This window comes from Oncorhynchus tshawytscha, unplaced genomic scaffold (genome assembly GCF_018296145.1).
Source record: "Oncorhynchus tshawytscha isolate Ot180627B unplaced genomic scaffold, Otsh_v2.0 Un_contig_1937_pilon_pilon, whole genome shotgun sequence".
Classification (NCBI taxonomy): Eukaryota; Metazoa; Chordata; class Actinopteri; order Salmoniformes; family Salmonidae; genus Oncorhynchus; species Oncorhynchus tshawytscha.
This window is the reverse complement of record NW_024609797.1, coordinates 87,799-92,500: the sequence shown is the minus strand read 5'-3', so window position 1 is coordinate 92,500 and position 4,702 is coordinate 87,799.

The following is a 4,702-nucleotide window of genomic DNA, read 5'->3' as shown; positions in this document are numbered from 1 at the left end:
AGGCTACTGTACTGATGTTACCATAGGTTACTGTACTGATGTTACCATAGGTTACTGTACTGACATTACCATAGGTTACTGTACTGACGTTACCATAGGTTACTGTAGTGACGTTACCATAGGTTACTGTACTGATGTTACCATAGGCTACTGTACTGACGTTACCATAGGTTACTGTACTGATGTTACCATAGGTTACTGTACTGACGTTACCATAGGTTACTGTACTGACATTACCATAGGTTACTGTACTGACGTTACTATAGGTTACTGTACTGACGTTACCATAGGTTACTGTACGGATGTTACCATAGGTTACTGTACTGACGCTCCTATAGGTTACTGTACTGACTTTACCATGGCTTTGTGTTTTACTTCCTGGAAGCAGAATTAGAACACTCCAAGGCTTTGTGTTTTACTTCCTGGAAGCCGAATTAGAACACTCCATGGCTTTGTGTTTTACTTCCTGGAAGCCGAATTAGAACACTCCGAAGCTTTGTGTTTTACTTCCTGGAAGCCGAATTAGAACACTCCAAGGCTGTGTGTTTTACTTCCTGGAAGCCGAATTAGAACACTCCAAGGCTTTGTGTTTTACTTCCTGGAAGCCAAATTAGAGCACTCCAAGGCTTTGTGTTTTACTTCCTGGAAGCCGAATTAGAACACTCCATGGCTTTGTGTTTTACTTCCTGGAAGCCGAATTAGAACACTCCGAGGCTTTGTGTTTTACTTCCTGGAAGCCGAATTAGAACACTCCAAGGCTGTGTGTCTTACTTCCTGGAAGCCGAATTAGAACACTCCAAGGCTTTGTGTTTTACTTCCTGGAAGCCGAATTAGAACACTCCAAAGCTGTGTGTCTTACTTCCTGGAAGCCGAATTAGAACACTCCAAGGCTGTGTGTCTTACTTCCTGGAAGCCGAATTAGAACACTCCGAAGCTTTGTGTTTTACTTCCTGGAAGCCGAATTAGAACACTCCAAGGCTGTGTGTTTTACTTCCTGGAAGCCGAATTAGAACACTCCAAGGCTTTGTGTTTTACTTCCTGGAAGCCAAATTAGAGCACTCCAAGGCTTTGTGTTTTACTTCCTGGAAGCCGAATTAGAACACTCCATGGCTTTGTGTTTTACTTCCTGGAAGCCGAATTAGAACACTCCGAGGCTTTGTGTTTTACTTCCTGGAAGCCGAATTAGAACACTCCAAGGCTGTGTGTCTTACTTCCTGGAAGCCGAATTAGAACACTCCGAGGCTTTGTGTTTTACTTCCTGGAAGCCGAATTAGAACACTCCGAGGCTTCGCGTTGTACTTTGTACCTCCAGTATTATTATTGTGCTGTTACACAACAGTTTAAATGTTTAGCTGTGCCTGGGCTTATACCCTTGAATGTCAGTTCTCCATCACCAACACACATGGAGTCGGGTGTTAAAAAGCAGTTAATGTCATTCCGTGCCTGACATATGTCAAGTCACAACAATCAAATGTCAACCCTCCCCCCCCCACCCCAAAAGAAAACACCTCTGGTACGCTGGAGCCAATATGACTGACAGGTCTAATTTCCCTCTTTCAAATCTAAATTCTTGGTTTGATTACTTTTCCCTTCTCAGAAATACATTTTCCTGCTTGTTCAGCATTTAGAAAAAAATCCCCTTTAGTTGGATGTGAATCGTGACGAACAGCTTGGCACCTTGAAATCCGGTCGTCAGCGAACGTGATTTTCCTCGTACCGAACGCGTGTTTCCGACCCAAAAAAAAAAAAAAACAACCTTCAAGCCGAGATAAAAGGCGTCAAGGGAAAATATATGTAAATGCGGGATTCTCTTCTACAAGGTTTAAAGTTGCCCTCACAACCCCCTCCACATCCCTTTTAAATCCCAATCAAGAATGACAATCTCATTAAATAGTCATTTTGTTCCTGTGAGCTGCTTGCCGTTGGATGAACATGGCACCCCCCCCCTCCCTCCCTTCACCCCCCCCTTTCACCGCCCTCCCTTTCCTAAATCTAGCCTTGTGAGAAAAAAAAGTCCCTAATTGAAATGGCCAGGCGCGATGACCTTGGAATGGTAATCTAAAAGCCCGGGCGTTTATCTCCGTCGTGTCACCAGTTTAGCTTCTGTGCTACGATCAAACAGTAGCTGGGGAAGAAGCCAGACATCCATCAATCTGTCGCTGTCTGACCAAATGTGATTGATGGGAGGGTATCTCGGGAGCAATGTTATTTTAAACTGTCTAAAGACTACAAAAAAGGGGGGATGGAGAAGTGGGGGTGGTGAGTTAAACTTGCATCTTGGGGAAAAAAAAAAAGGGAGAGGGAGGAGAGAGATAAAGAATAGAATGGAATAACGTGTGGAGGGTTTTTATCATGAAGGGAACAGACTTGTTGTTGGTTGGGATTTGGTTCACCTGTGTGCCAGGCGGGCTTGGCTGTCTTCCTAGTGGGTGTTGTTGCTGTATAGGTGGTGGGTGGGTCGTGGGGGGGGGGGTTAAGGCCAATTCAAACTGAAGCTCGTTAAGAGCTGGCGAGGAATGTTTAAGAAACACAGCTCATTCTTACTAATTGTCTGCTGATTGATACGGAAGTATCTTCTATCAATATAAGACGACGTCGCTACCATCTTGTCTACTGGTGTAATTACCAAACAACGTGATCTAAAACGTAGAGAAAGTACAAATATAAGGTGTTTACTCATCCCCCCCCACCCCCCCGCCCCCACCAAAGGACGTGCCGTATTCATGACGGCTTGGTGTTATAGCAGATAAAACCACCTTTTAGGTCGAGAACGGAGATGTTCAAATACCACGCAGATTATTTGGGATTGACAGAGGAGAGAAAAAGGGGAGGGAGGGAGAGAGAGAACCCGGGGGAGATAAGAACCTGGAATCGATCATCAATCAGTTTAACCTTGCTTTTATAACTCTTGTTATCTGCTGGAAAGAGCTCCCCTCTTGTCCAAAACAATGTCTGCTGCCGTCTATTCAGGCCATGCAGTTAGTCTATTCCAGTCACTTAAAACCTCAGAGCTCCTGATTACGTATTGTCCCTTCAAGTGATATAATTAAACACACTCAATCTGCTATAATTGTGAGAAGAAGAAAACCTAATAATAACACACATAGAAGAATAAAAATAATGTATTCCTTTAAAGTAATTGGCCCATATTATTCATTATTGTCTGGCTCACATTCAGTCTGACTAGCTATCTCCCCCTCTTGTCATTTTCCAACCACTGATTCACTGACCCTGAATGCTGGTTCATTTAGGCCCTGTGCCCACAGCAATATTCCAGCCATCTATCTATCGGGTTTGTTCTTCACTCTCTATGAGACGCGCCATAGAGACAAAAAAGGGGGCCTTGTGATCACAACAGCTCATTTACCTTCCAATTGGCAGGAGAGCTTGTCTCTCTCTCTCTCTCTCTCGCCGGCTGCATTGTCTTATCTAAGTGTCTCACAATTGGAAATGAAATGCATTGTATGTGGGGGGGAGAAGTCAAGTGACGAGTGTCAGACAGAAATGAAAGAGGCCTCTGAAAGGCTGTGTGTGTTTCTCTCTCTGTGCCAGGCAGTGGATGGGTTTGACATGCTGCCCATACAAATGTATTGGCTTCAGTCACCAGGGAGGGGTTGCTGTCCTCCCCCTCCAGATGGGTTTGACATGCTGCCCATACAAATGTATTGGCTTCAGTCACCAGGGAGGGGTTGCTGTCCCCCCACCCAGATGGATGACAAGCTATCAGGGGAAACAAAGACAAACGGTCCCTGCTGGCACCCTATTCCCTACGTAGTGCACTTCTGGGACGTAAAGCCAAAGACAAACGGTCCGTCCCTTCTGGCACCCTATTCCCTACGTTGTGCACTTCCTTTGACCAGATCCCTACGAGCTCTGGTCTAAAGTAGTGAAGTAGTGGTCTAAAGTAGTGCACTACATAAGAAAACAGGGTCCCATTTTGTGGGTCGTAAAAGCCAAAAGACAAACCAGTCCGATATGTCTATGGGATGAGATGATTGTTTTTCTAAGACAAGGTAAGTTTACACTAAATTGCTCATCGGGAAGGTAATCACTGTTGGTCGTAAGTATGAGCAGTCCCGCTGACAAATTGTGGGCGTAAAACCACGAGCATGTAAGTACCTACCTTTGATCATGCTCCAGTGAGATCCTCAGTCTATATGGGATTTCCTGTGGTGGTAACAAAGGCCACTCGATGCCCTCCATAAAGCCCTAACGGCTGGGGTTAAAAGGAGTGTATTAAATAGGGAATAGGTTTTCATTTGGGACGTATCCCTAGTTTAGTGGGAATTTTATTCTGGATGTGGTGGTAGTGGTGGTGGTGGTGGTGGAGGTGGTGGTGGTGGTGGTGATGATGGTGGTGAGGATGGTGGTGGAGGTGGTGGTGGTGGTGGAGGTGGTGGTGGTGGTGGTGGTGGATGGTGGTGGTGGTGGAGGTGGTGGTTATAATGGTGGTGGTGGTGGTGGAGGTGGTGGTAGAGGTGGTGGTGGTGGAGGTGGTGGTGGTGGAGGTGGTGGTTATAATGGTGGTGGTGGTGGTGGTGGAGGTGGTTATAATGGTGGTGGTGGTGGAGGTGGTGGTTATAATGGTGGTGGTGGTAGAGGTGGTGGTGGTGGAGGTGGTGGTTATAATGGTGGTGGTGGTGGAGGTGGTTATAATGGTGGTGGTGGTGGAGGTGGTGGTTATAATGGTGGTGGTGGTGGT